Below are 13,651 nucleotides of genomic sequence, written 5' to 3'. Positions count from 1 at the left end.
CTAGACTTTAGTAAGGCATTTGATACGGTCTCGCATGATATTCTTATAGATAAACTGAGAAAGTACAGTTTAGATGGGGCTACTATAAGGTGGGTGCATAACTGGCTCGATAACCATACTCAGAGTGTAGTTATTAATGGCTCCCAATCCTGCTGGAAAGGTATAACAAGTGGGGTTCCGCAGGGGTTTGTTTTGGGACCAGCTCTGTTCAATATCTTCATCAACGATTTAGATATTGGCATAGAAAGTACGCTTATTACGTTTGCGGATGATACCAAACTGGGAGGGATTGCAACTGCTTTGGAGGACAAGGTCAAAATTCAAAATGATCTGGACAAATTGGAGAAATGGTCTGAGGTAAACAGGATGAAGTTCAATAAAGATAAATGCAAAGTGCTCCACTTAGGAAGGAACAATCAGTTTCACACATACAGAATGGGAAGAGACTGTCTAGGAAGGAGTATGGCAGAAAGAGATCTAGGGGTCATAGTGGACCACAAGCTTAATATGAGTCAACAGTGTGATACTGTTGCAAAAAAAGCAAACGTGATTCTGGGATGCATTAACAGGTGTGTTGTAAACAAGACACGAGAAGTCATTCTTCTGCTTTACTGTGTGCTGATTAGGCCTCAGCTGGAGTATTGTGTCCAGTTCTGGGCACCACATTTCAAGAAAGATGTGGACAAATTGGAGAGGGTCCAGAGAAGAGCAACAAGAATGATTAAAGGTCTTGAGAACATGACCTATGAAGGAAGGCTGAAGGAATTGGGTTTGTTTAGTTTGGAAAAAAGAAGACTGAGAGGAGACATGATAGCAGTTTTCAGGTATCTAAAAGGGTGTCATCAGGAGGAGGGAGAAAACTTGTTCGCCTTAGCCTCCAATGATAGAACAAGAAGCAAAGGGCTTAAACTGCAGCAAGGGAGATTTAGGTTGGACATTAGGAAAAAGTTCCTAACTTTCAGGGTAGTTAAACACTGGAATAGATTGCCTAGGGAAGTTGTGGAATCTCCATCTCTGGAGGTGTTTAAGAGTAGGTTAGATAAATATCTATTAGGGATGGTCTAGACAGTATTTGGTCCTGCCATGAGGGCAGGGGACTGGACTCGATGACCTCTCGAGGTCCCTTCCAGTCCTAGAGTCTATGAGTCTATAATGGCACAGCAGTGTGTGCGTTGTGGAAGCTAGTCTGAGGAAACTGGAATGCATCACTCAGGAAGAACAGAACAAGAGTGAGAGCCACATATCAAGCAAGTACTTGTGGCCAAGTGGCCCAGGTGATGGGCTAGAAATCCATTGTGGTCTCCCTGCACAGGTTCAATTCCTGCTAAGTACAGGGAAGTTGTGGCCCTTTCATTTCAATGGAGCTAGGTCTTGTCTCACTCTCATGCTAGGCCTACACTAATAGGTGATGTGGCTTTAGTTAAAGTGTTTTAATTGAACAGCTGTTGCATGTCCATCCTGTGTCACCAGAGCACATCCATGCTAGCATCTCTTGGATGGCCACAGAGAGCAGTGCATTGTGGTAGCTATCCCACTGTGCAATTGGCTGCAGGGTGCTTTGGGAAGGGTTTGCAATGCCTCACTGGCTGGTACAGCATCACATGATACAGTTTTCTATCCCATTGTTCCGTGGGCATCCTACTAGATTGCCAGCTGCTTTTCAACTGCAATGTGCGTGGTGGGGTAGAGAGCATGTGTGTGTGGGGAGGAGAGACAGTGTGTGTGTTGCAGAAGAGTGAGTGTGTCGGCACACTGTCTCTAAGTTTAGACAGCTGCTGGAAGCAACCAGTCCTGAGGCAGGGGACAGCCCCGAGATCAGCCCCCCTTCTCTCACTGGCTCAGCTCAGCACAGCCCAGCACTCTCTGTCACACAGACACACATACACGTACACACTGCTGCCTGCTTAGCTCTGTGTCGGGGTGCTGGAACAGGGGGGTTAGAGGGCCATGGCCCCACCAGTCTTTATTGGCTGTTAGGACAAATGATGGAGGGGAGGGGAAAGGGTACAGTCTTGGGGAAGAGGCGTTCTGTGGGTGTGGCCTCGAGGGGAGAGGTGCTGTGAGTGGGGGTCCTTAAGGAAGGAGTGTCATGGGGGTGCCACAGTTCGGATAACAGTGCCCCCTCACTGTAAGGAAGCTTCTGCCACCCCTGCTCTGTGTTCGCAGAGCCGGAGAGAGCAGCATCCACGGTAGTGATTTGCTCCCCGGGGCTCCGGCAAAGGGGCTTGGGAGGTGATTTAAAGGGTCCAGGGCTCCGACCGCAGCAGGGAGCCATGGACCCTTTAAATCACCAGCCTGGGGAAGACGGGCCGGGCTGGCACAGCGTACTGGCTCTTGCCAGTACCCCATACGGTAACATACCGGCTTACTTTCACCTCTGGAAGGTCCTCACATGGATCAAAAGCTAGTTAAAAGATAGGAAACAAAGGGTAGGACTAAATGGTCAGCTTTCAAGATGGAAACAAGTATCTAGTGGTGTCTGTACTGGGACCAGGACTAGTCAACATATTAATCAATGATATGCTGAACAGTGAGATGACAAACTTTGCAGATGATCCAAAACTACTGGCTTGCTTCCTAGAATGAACGGTCTTTGAGTGGGGTGATCCACAGGGAGTAGCTCAAACCTCCAGAGTGCCTGGCCAGGGGCAGGACATTAGCACAGCAAGGGAGGGGTATGGCAGTGACATCACAAAAGCCTTTTGCAGGAGCTAAGACTATTGGTCAAAGGTGGTGGGGAGGTGATGACCTCACAGAGAGATGCTGACATCAGCCAGGCAGGAGAGGCGGCGAGGGGCCAAGGAAACCTCAGAGACCCCTGTGGCTTTGCTTCAGGAAGTCTCCTTCTCCAGGTCTCTCTTTGAGGACTGAGAGAGTATTCGGGTTCATGTATGTGAGCGCCAGGAGGAACCTCTTTCGGGTTTTCTCCTTCCCTTTTCGTGATTTTACTAGAAAACAGCCGTCCCTGTTCAGAAGGTAAGAGTCTCCTCAAGGTTTGAAACCTGTTCAGTATGATCCATATGGTGACAGCTGAATTCTAGGCATGGAAAACACGAGCTTAAGGAGGCTGAATTTTATTCCACACCTGAGATTTTGTCCCTTAGACTCACTGGGGACATTAAGGTTTGTCCTTTTTGTTTCACCTTTTCCTCCATCCATCCCTTCCTCCTTTCTCTTTGTCTCTTGCTTCTTTTGTCCTTTCACCTGTTCCCCTCCCAACACCAAGAGTGAGGGGTGCGTGTGTGTGTGTGTGTGCGTGTGTGTGTGTGTGTGTGTGTGTGTATGTGTTGCGAGGGAGTGCTCTGTAGCTCCCACTCTGGGAGGTCCACCCAAAAATGTGCGGCTGAGATAGTGCTCGGGCAGTGATCCCCACCAGTAACCTGAGCCATCCTTTGGCCTCTGGTGAGAACCCTCAGCCTCCCGTCCTCAGGCTCTACCCTGATTGGCTGAGCAGGGGGTTATTGACAAGGAGGAGACTCAGGTCCTTTTTCTTCTCTTTTACGACCAAGTAAATAAGTCATAACCAGTCATATGTTTGAAGAATTTTGCTGCTTCTCTGCATTAATGGTTTCTGAGCAGTTCCTGATTCTCTCTAACATTGCAGTTCTCCTCAAATACTTGCTGAATAATTACTGTGCACTGTTGTTGGTCTGCAGCTCATGTGAGAGCACTTTACTCAGGTCATTCCATGTATGAAATTCAAGATCTGATAGTTAGTTTCAAAATCAAGGCTCTTGAGTCCTTTTCCCAACTCTGCCACTGACTGGCTGTGTGACCTAAGACAAGTCAATTCTCCTTTCTCAGATCTTAGCTTCTCCCTCTTTCAAGTAGGGATAATAATGATCCGGTCTTACCTACCTCAACACACACACTGTCTCTCCCCGCACACAAACAGTCTCCATACTGCAGTTGAAAGGCAGCTGGCAATCTAGTGGATGCCCGTGGAACAATGGGATAGAGAAACCTGCATCACTGAAAGTACAGCCATGAAGACACAACACACCAGCCTTTCCAGCTTGCAAAAATCAAACTTCCACAGAAAGACCCCTATGGTGTCATACCCCAGCTCCCTAAGCCCTCAGCCACAACTACTTAACACAGGGGCCTTTCTACACTCTGGTTCTGTTCTCACTGAAGGGTCATTTCCAACTGTTTGCTCAGACCAGCTTCGCCAGCAAACTCACTGCTGTGCAGCTCTGTACATGTGGCCATGGCTGAACACCAAGAATTCCTGCCTATTTCCCTACTGGCTGGATCATGGTTAGAGCGTGTTTGTGGTTAATGATGTCGCTGTAGATTGTTCGTTTCCTGCCTTGGGAATTCAGACAGTCCCTTTCCCAACATATCTCCAGCACATCAGTCCCTGGCTGGGTCTCCTAGGTAGTGGAAAACATCCCTTGTTTGGTGCTGCGAAGGGGAACGTGCAGAGCTGAGATGTCCCTCGGCTTGGATCAAAGGGGGATGTTGGATGGAATTTATCACACAACGCTCCCTGCTCCCCAGAGCCCCATGGGGAGAATCCAGAGAAGGGGGAGTCATTTCTCCCCTGCACTCCCAGAAGAGCTGCTAGGACTCCTTCCTGCCAGCTACTCACCCCTGGATTCATCCTCAGCTCCTGGGATCTTTCTGCTCCAAAGGCTCCAGAGGCCTGGGGTGGGGAGGGCGTTACTGCACAGTCTGAAACACAAGGGAGGTTTCTGTAATTGAAGAAAGGAGCAGAAAATGGAGACAAAAGAAACAGAGAGGAAATGCCTCATCTCTCTCCCCTCCCCCTCCCAGCAAGAAATGTTCTCAGGGACCAGCATTGGGGAAATGGTGTCCTGGGCAAAACTTGTACTTTGGCACTTCCCTACTGCCCCTGGACGATCCCCTCCCCCTTTCCCCCCAGCTCCTGCACTCCCAACCCTTGTGCCTCCTTCACTCCTATCTCCTGCCCCCTTCTGTACCCTAACCCCTACGCTGTGTCCCCTTTGCCCTTAACTCCCACACTCCCCTCCTGTGCCACCAGCCACTGCCCCTATCCTGCACCCCCTTCACCCTAAACCCTGCACCCCCTCCTGCACCCACGTGGGGACAGTGACCTGTGTGCATGGAGCAGCTGGCATTGCTACCCACTCTTCCCTGGAACGCTGCTCCTCCAGGCACCCCTGAGGGCTGCGGGGGTGGGGTGGGGGGCAAGAAGCAACATCATCTGAGTTCCCTGCATCCGGGTCACTTTCCTCAGCCAGGCTGCATAAGGGGAGGGCAGAGAGCAGCAGCTTCTGATGCTCCCCTCACAGCACAGCCCAGGTGGGGAAAGTGACCAGGATGCATGGAGCACATAGTGTTGCTCCTCGCTCCCCACAACCCCCTATGGGGCCACGGAGGAGCATTGGGGCAGGGGAGAGCAGTGAGCACCTTAGCACTGGCACACAGTGCCCTTTGACCCCCTGGAGCCCTGGGCAGCTGCCGGGGGGACCCACCCCTAAGGCCAGCCAGGCTCCCCAGCACAAACAAGAACACAGAGAGACTGGCCACACACTGAGCAGTGGTAGCCTGGGCAGCACATAATGGAGGCTCGGGGGGGCTCAGCCTCCCCAAACCTTGTGTCACCAAGGGGCAGTGGAGCCCATGACTAGGGGCCCTGGAGAAATTAGGTCCCCCTGGAAAAATCTCCCTCATGTCAGCCCCAGGGCAGGAGGAGCTCTCACTCCGTGCTATGGCCCGGGGGCTGCAGCAGGGGCACAGAGCTTCTCTGGTCTTGGGGCCACAGCAGGGGAGGGGTAAGGAGTGACAGGATGGGGATAGTGGGGGAAGGGGTGGAACAGAGGTGACATAGTGGATGGGGCTGTGGGTGGAAGGTGTGGCAGGGGGCAGAGCCACAGACAGAAGTGAGGGGGCCTAGTTCCAGTGCTGGGGCCCCTGCATTTGTTCTCCCTTTCCCTGGGCTTTGGCATCACTAGCCCCTGCTTAACGTGTAGGGTTCAGTGGTCCCCAAAATGTGGGGCATGACTGCTAGGGGAACAAAGAGGAAGATTCATAGGGGCACCTCAGGGGCTGAGCCAGCCCCCATGGAGGGAGCACCAGTCAGCCCAACTCTGTCCCAGCTCTTTTCCAACCCCACCCTCAGCCTGGGCCCCTGACTGCCAGCTTGGCCTCGACCCCCTTGCCCCTGTCTGCACCCCTTTCTTCAGCAAGCAACACCTTACTCCCAGCCCCAGTTTTCAACTGAGGCTCCGAGGGCCCACAGCCATGGATAAGAGGGCACAGTGTGAAATGTTTGAGGACCACTGCTTTAGGGTGACGTTCTGAATCACTTCTATGCAGTCCAATAAATGCTATTCCTCACCCATCAGGACCGACTAAGTATGTTCTGCTGCCCTTCACTCATGCAGGAGGGATAATAACATTTCATACCACTCAGTGCTAAAGTGATTTGTAACCCGCCACTAGCTAAAAATGGTCATTTTGGGGAAGAGGCCCCATGATGCTGCATACCTAGGCAGAGTAGGTGTGTCTATGCAAACATAGTCTGTTCCTGAAGCCTTTCCCACAGCTGGTCAGTACGTGTGAGGGGGGAGCTCATTCAGCCCCTGCTTCCGCTTAGTATTTAAGAACACCTTAGTGTCCCTATCTCTGCTGGCCTTAGATTTCTCATTCTGTCCATTTCCTGACACCTCAGATGAGGTGGCCGAGTGGTTAAGGCGATGGACTGCTAATCCATTGTGCTTTGCACGCATGGGTTCGAATCCCATCCTCATCGGATGCATTTAGTCTTTGCTCTTCCTTTCTAGACAACCATCTCCCCCTTTGGTACAATGACAGATCAAACAATGTTGCTTCTTGCAAACAAAACCCTGCTCAGAAACTCCCTTCCTTTAAATAAAAGGTCTAAGTCTCAGATTTCTAAAAAAAAAATTCTCTAGTCCTGTATGTCTTAGTTTTATCTCAAAAGGTAACAGCCTCATAATCTCCCCCAAACACCCTGAGACCTCCCCAAATTATTAAAATACCCCGGTTCTCAGCAAAGCCATGACAGTGACCCACAGCTAGAGTGTCTAGGCTAAGCTGTTCTGAAGGAGGCACCTCAAACATTTTCTTCCTGCTTCCCTTGGCAAGGTCTGACTGGGAAAACAAAATTCCCCAAACTGAAAATTTTCGGCTGAAAAACCAGTACTAGCTATTTGGGGACTTTGGTTTGAATGTATTATTATTATTCTCTTCTGATTTATGAATCAGTTTTATCATCCAGGTGTGTTTCCAGCTGTTGATTTGTGGGGGAGAGATGCCAAGTCATGATGTCTCTTCCCCCCTTTCATAGTTTCTTCCAACTTTCTAGAAAGCTCCTTTGCTATGATGTGAGTCAAGCAATGTCCATTGTTGCTGTGTTATCTCGGCGAAGTCTGCATTGTACACGGTTCCTGGGATAATCCTTGGGACTGTAGCCACCTTTAATAGGCCAGCAGTGAGTTTGGCTCCTCCCTTGTCGCCCCTGATAGGCTGGTGGGGGGCATTTCCCAACTTCATAACATATTTCTGTAATGCACACAGAGCAAACTTCATAACTTCCCAAACCAATGTGAGCACATAGAATGCAAGAAGACATTAAGGTTCAACAGATGAACAGTTCAAGATTTTTAAAATGATACCTCACTAGGCAGACTTTGTTGAAAACGTATCATCACTATATGAGAGTGGTGAATATGGGGCTTGCAGGGTGCTGCTATAAGCACAGCGTGCCACACCTGGGCTTCCATTGCAATGGGAACGTACCCTTAGAATCCATCTCTCCCTGGATAAAGATGGCAGCATGACTGGCCTGGGTCATCTGACTTGGGCTCATGTAGCTAGAACTGAGAGGCTAAAAACTGTGGTGCAGATATTTGTGTTCACACTGAAGCCTGGGTTCAGAAACCCTCACCCCTCGTGGGGTCTCAGAGGTTGGCTTTGAGTCCATATGTCTGCACTGTAATTTTATAGTCTTGCAGTCCAAGTCCCATAACCCTGAGTCAGCTGACCTGGGCTTTGAGACAGGTGACCTGGGTGTTTTAATCATAGTGTAGACATAACATTAGGATAGGTCTAGGAGCCCAGAAGACTGGGAAGGAGTTTAGCAAGTGGAAATGGTAAAACCGCAGGGAAGTATTACCCTGGACTCATGGCAGTTCTCCATTGGTCTGTCTGCTTTTGAGGCAGGGATAATAACTGCCAGTGGTGCCCTGTTGAGTGGCTTTTGGGGCACCTGCTCTTGGCTGTTGTCAGAAGGACCTTTGGTCTAGCCCAGTGTGGGTTTTCTTATGGTTTAAATTACATGCACAGGCACTAATAACAGAGTTACTGAACATTTGGGAGTTAGGAGCTCGTAGGTCAGTGGTCCAGTCCCCTCATGGATGACCCCTTCCCTCTGGGACAGGGGCAGGTCTGAGCTCTCACACCAAATGCTCATTGTGGCTGCCAGAATCTGTGGCCAGCTCATTTAGTTTATGCTGAAGGTTGAGTCCTGCTTTGTGCCCAGTGTCTGAGAATGAAAATCCTAAACCACCCTATGAAATAATGAATGCAGCAGGATGTGCTATTGTCCCTGCCCCAAAGCAGGCAGACCAATGGAGAAATGCCATTGAGTCCAGGGTAGCACTTCATTGCGGTTTTACCTTTTTTGCTTGCTAAACTCCCTCCCAACTTTGACGGGGCCCAGAGCCCAGTATTGAGCGTGAGCTGAGACATCTACACTGCAAATTTACCACCCCACGGCCAAAGCCTCGGGAGCCTGAGCTGGAATGGGGCAGCCCTGGGTGTTTCATTGCAGCGTGGACATAGCGTAGTATTATGTCTGCACTGTCATAAACACACCCAAGTCACTATTCTCAAACCCTGGGTCAGTTGATTCAGGCTTTTGGGGCTTGTGCTGCAGGGTTATAAAATTACAGTGTAGACACTTGGGCTTGAACCCACCCTACAAGACCCCACAAAGAGTGAGGGTCTCCTAACCTGGGCTCCAGTCTGAGCCTAAATGTCTACTCTGCACTTTATAGCCTCACAACCTGAGCCCCAGGAGTCCAAGTCAGATGATCCAGGCCAGCCGGGCCACACTGCTTTTATTATGTTATAGATGCCCTCTCAGGGTATGTCTACATTGCAATGTAAGCCCAGGGTTAGCAGAAGTCATGTCAGCAGCCCCAACGCATAAATATAAACCAAGAGGAAAAGACCCACCCCCCAAATAAGCTGGGCAGTGTCCTTCTCCCTACGGTTCATAAGTCCAGCAACCACAAGTCCTTTAACATGAGCCATCCCCTCTCTGCACCCCACTCACAGCTGTTGTCCTTAGTCAGTGGAAGCCCAGAGGTGCTTCTGTAGAGTTCACCTGCCATCCTGGGTGGAAAGGGGGGAAAATAAGAAGGCACTATTCTCACTAACTTGTCTGCGGATTCACTCATCCCTCCACAGCCACCCTTTCCTAACACTGATCTAATCCCTAAATTTTAGTATTAGGACCCATGCGCCAGCCAATTTGGCTTTCAAACCCCTGTCCCCTGCCTAGCAAGTGCTATTGAACTGAGCGTGAGTCCCTCAGTCGGGGTCTGCCGAGCACAGTTGTGCTGCCCTCAATTTACACAAGGATAACAACGCTTTATTTCTCCTACCCCAATAACAAGGAGACTGGGAATCCAACATCAGGCAAAAGTGATCATGTCAGCAAGCAACCCAGCATATTTCCAATATACTGTAAAATCCACATGCAGACTCATACACAAAACCTTGCAAGAAAATCTTCCTGAGGGAGTCTGAAGCACTTGCTGCTGGAGGGAAGGAGGGAGCTGTGGGTTGGGATTCAGAGGCACTGGGAATAGGAGGGGGCTGTGGGTTGGGATTGAGGAGCAGCGTGAGGAGGAGGGGCCTGTGGGTTGGGATTGAGGGGGCTGTGAGTAGGGACAGAGGAGAAGGGTGAAGAGGAGTAGGCTCTGGTTCGGAGTGAGAAGCAGTGTGGATAGAAGGGACTGAAGTTTGGGACTGAGGGGCACTGGGAAAAGAGGGGATATGGGTTTAGACTGAAGAGCATCATCATTTGGGGATCCAGCAGAAAAGGGAAAAGCAGCAGGTGATTCTAATTCCTAGGGATATTCTATGTGTTTGTATGTGTGTGTGTGTGTGTGCAGGGAAGGAACATGCTATATGCCCAGAGGCCTTTATTCCTCCAGGCTGCAAGGACAGAGGGGCTGTCAGGAAGTTGCCCCTTCAAACACACACAGAAAAAGGCCCTTCTGAGGAAAGGGAAAATCCTGACAAGAGAAAGTTATGTCAAAGAAGACTCCAGAAAGACAGTTTAAGATCTTGGGGAGTAGTTTATCACCTGACCAAGGACTTGAACCCTGGACCATCCAATTAAAAGTCTGATGTTCTGCCACCTGAGCTTGCCAGACTCGCAAAGTAAAAGAGCAACTTGGTGTGGAGGAGAACTAGTCAAGAAAACAAGAGCAGGAAACAGTAGGGAAAACCTGCTGCTCTCTCTGGCCTGGTCAACACTATAAGTTTATATCTAATTTAGCAGCATAAAATCGCATTAACCCTGCACCCGTCCACACAACGAAGCCCTTTATATCGATATAAAGGGCTCTTAATACCGATATCTGTACCAACGAGGGGAGTAGTGCTGAAATCGGTATTTGCCATGTCGAATTAGGGTTAGTTTGGCCGCAATTCTGTGGCTTTGGCCCCCTTTGAGCTCTGCTTGCAGAGGCAATAAAGTCAGTGTTGTTTCAAATTCCTGCATTCTTTATTACTTCATCACATAAACAGGGGGATCACTGCCACAGTAGCCCAGGAAGGGTGGGGGACGAAGGGAAGCAATGGGTGGGGTTATTGCAGGGGAACCCCCTGGAATGGCATGCAGCTCATCATTTCTGCAGGATGCCTGGGGCTCTCACCCAGAGTGGCTGTGTGACTCTCTTATTCTTTAGTAGGCTTGCCTGATAGTCTAGACAGGACTGACTCTCCCTTTAGACAAAACTCAAAGAAGGGAATGACCTGGGGAGTCATTCCCATTTTTGTCCATGCGTCCCTGGCCAGCCTCACCGAGGCCGGCCAGGAGCATCCATGACAGCAGCAGACGGTTCAGTATAACTGGTAACTGTCATTGTCAACTTGCAAAGCAGCAGACGGGACGGTATGGCTGGTAACCATCTGTCATGGTATAATCCCCACTCTGAACCTTAGCGTCCAAAAGATGGGGTACCAGCATGAATTCCTCTAAGCTTAATTACCAGCTTAGAACCTGTAGCGCTGCCACCAACCAGGAATTCCAGTGCCTGGTACACTCTGGTCCCCACAAAACCTTGCCCGGGGACCCCCAAGACCCAGACCCTCTGGATCTTAACACAAGGAAAGTAAACCCTTTCTCTCACCGTTGCCTCTCCCAGGCTTCCCCTCCCTGGGTTACCCTGGAAGATCACTGTGATACAAACTCCTTGAATCACAAAACAGAGAGGACAATTCACCTTCCTCCCTCCTTCTCTTTCCCCCTCCCAGACTCTCCCTGAGAGAGAAAGTAATCCTGGCACAGAGAGAAATCAGCCTCTCTCTCCCTCTTCCCTCCTTTCTCCCCACCAATTCCCTAGTGAAGCCAGACCCTGTCCCCTGGGGTCTCACACCAGAATAAAAAAACAATCAGGTTCTTAAACAAGAAAAGCTTTTAATTAAAGAAAGAAAAACAGTAAAAATTATCTTTGTAAATTTAAAAAAATGAAATAGGTGCAGGGTCTTTCAGCTGTAGACACTGGGAATACCCTCCCAGCCTAAGTATACAAGTACAAATTAAAACCTTTTCAGCAAAATACCAATTTGAACTCCTTCCAACCAAATACACATTTGCAAATAAAGAAAACAAACATAAGCCTAACTCGCTTTATCTACCTAGTACTCACTACTTGGAATCTATAAGAACTGGTATCAGGGAGATTGGAGAGAAACCTGGTTGCACGTCTGGTCCCTCTGAGCCCCCAGAGTGAACAACAACCAAAACTAACAGCACAGCATGGAAACTTCCCTCCCTCAAGATTTGAAAGTATCCTGTCCTCTGATTGGTCCTCTGGTCAGGTGACAGCCAGGCTAACTGTTCTTGTTAACCCTTTCCAGGCAAAAGAGATATGAAGCACTTCTGTGCTATTAACTCTTACTTATCTGTTTATGACACCATCTTTGCTAACTTGCAAAAGGCAAGGGGATGCTGCTGTGTAGTGCTGCAGTACCGCGTCTGTCAGCACCATCCAGTAGTCATACGGTGACGGTGAAAAAAGGCTGAACGGGCTCCATGGTTGTCGTGCTATGGCGTCTGCCCAGGCAATACAGGGAAAAGGGCGCGAAATGATGGTCTGCCATTGCTTTCACGGAGGAAGGACTGAGTGACGACATGTACCCAGAATCACCCACGACACTGTTTTTGCCCCATCAGGCATTGGGACCTCAACCCAGATTTCCAATGGGTGGGAGAGACTGCAGAAACTATGGGATAGCTATGGGATAGCTACCCACAGTGCAACACTCCGGAAATTGACACTAGTCTCGGTATATGGACGCACACCGCCGAACTAATGTGCTTAGTGGGGCCACGTGCACTCGACTTTATACAATCTGTTTCCAAAAACTGGTTTCTGTAAAATCAGAATAATCCCCTAGTGTAGACATACCTTGTGATTAACATCTTTGGTGGCTAATTGAAAGGCTGATGGTTCAAACCCAAGTGAAGATGGAGGTGGTTTTTTTTAGTGATGAGAATCCAGTTCATTTTAATGGGCAGAAAATCTCCTCAATGCTTGTCTAGCCTCATTGGGCAACCATAAGTAACACTGCCACCAGATGCATTGGTGGTATAGTGGTGAGCATAACTGCCTTCCAACTCGTTGACTGGGGTTTGATTCCCAGCCAGTGCAGTGATGTGGTGTTTTCTCTGCTGGGAATTAGTTTAATTTCAGTCCTATTGTATCAGTTTAGCAATGGAATGAGAGAATCAATGTTCTGCAGGTCATTCAACACACAATGGAGGAAGAAAGGGCTGGGACTAGACAACGAGCAGGTGGAGTTATCCTGGTATTACAATGTTTGGTTTATTTTTTTTTTAAAAACTTCCTTTACTTCCCTCTCCCTTTTAGACTCAGAGCCTTTAAGGTCAGAAAGGACCAATGTGATCATCTAGTCCGACCTGCTGTACCTTACAGGCCAAAAGACCCCCCTCCTCTTCTGTAATAGACCCAGTAGGGGAGGCAGCTCTGTGCACTGCTCCTACCCCAGGCAGCACATGGACGACCTCTGCCCCCCTCCCCTAATGGGTGTGCAGACATGTGCCAGCAGCACTAAGGTGGCTCCCTGCCCACTCTGCCTCCGTCCCTCTGTGTCACTCCCAGAAATGGCCGGCATGTCCCAGCATCCTCTGGGTTCGGGGGAGTGTCTACATTCACTACTCCTGCCCCGAGTACCAACTCCACAGCTCCCATTGGCCAGGAACTGCAGCCAATGGGAGCTCTGGGGGCAGCGCTTGCAGGCAGCGGCACACAGAGACCCCCTGGCATGGCCCACATAGGACCTGCTCCCCAGGGTTGTGTGTACCAGTCACTTTGGGAGCTGCAGTGCCCAGGGTAAGCGCGACCCCTCCTGCACCCCAGCCCGCTCCCCCAGCACA

The 13,651-nt window shown here is 49.7% G+C and overlaps 1 long non-coding RNA gene and 1 other non-coding gene across 2 annotated transcripts in view; one reads left to right on the top strand and one right to left on the bottom strand.

The window, feature by feature from the left end:
• LOC127041583 (uncharacterized) overlaps positions 1–13,651 on the bottom strand; it is a 222,517-nt gene that overhangs the window by 183,391 nt on the left and 25,475 nt on the right. The gene's annotated exons all lie outside the window — the stretch shown is intronic.
• TRNAS-GCU (transfer RNA serine (anticodon GCU)) lies at positions 6,661–6,742 on the top strand. Its single transcript has one exon. It is a non-coding gene; the product is annotated as a tRNA-Ser (tRNA).

This window comes from Gopherus flavomarginatus, assembly GCF_025201925.1.
Source record: "Gopherus flavomarginatus isolate rGopFla2 chromosome 13 unlocalized genomic scaffold, rGopFla2.mat.asm SUPER_13_unloc_3, whole genome shotgun sequence".
NCBI classification, from domain to species: Eukaryota; Metazoa; Chordata; order Testudines; family Testudinidae; genus Gopherus; species Gopherus flavomarginatus.
This window is presented reverse-complemented; position numbering and strand designations above follow the sequence as displayed.